The sequence below is a fragment of the Amblyraja radiata genome, chromosome 6 (assembly GCF_010909765.2).
Source record: "Amblyraja radiata isolate CabotCenter1 chromosome 6, sAmbRad1.1.pri, whole genome shotgun sequence".
NCBI lineage: Eukaryota > Metazoa > Chordata > Chondrichthyes > Rajiformes > Rajidae > Amblyraja > Amblyraja radiata.
The window spans coordinates 99247219-99247700 of record NC_045961.1 but is presented as its reverse complement, the minus strand read 5'-3'; positions in this window follow the sequence as shown (position 1 = coordinate 99247700).

Below are 482 nucleotides of genomic sequence, written 5' to 3'. Positions count from 1 at the left end.
CTTTGTACCAACCCCCACAATTTCAAATAATTCTAAATTGAACTTCTTAAACAAGGAAAACAATTTTTATTTACATCATTTTGTGTGGCTGTCAAGGTGGCTGTGTTGACTGTAATTATGAGACTGCCGGGCAGTATCACTGTGAATGGCGGTGGCTGTGTGTTTTAATGCAAGTGTGAAAAGGAGAGTAAATTTAAAGAGACAATGTGAGAACCATCAGGGTTTCATCCAAGAACCAATTTAAAGGCAAGGTTCCATCAATTACAGTATTTTAATTGAAAATCTTACTCTTAATATTCTTCCTAATTAGGCTTTTTGTGTTCCCTCTTGAACCTTGTGTCTCCCAGAGCCTCTGGGGAGGTTCTGGAGATACAATAATCCAATCTTGAGGCAAATAACCATCTTTAAAACTGGCATTGCCTCTGCCTTTAATTCTACATTCTCCGAGGATGCTGGATGCCGCGACAATCTCTTGCAACAAG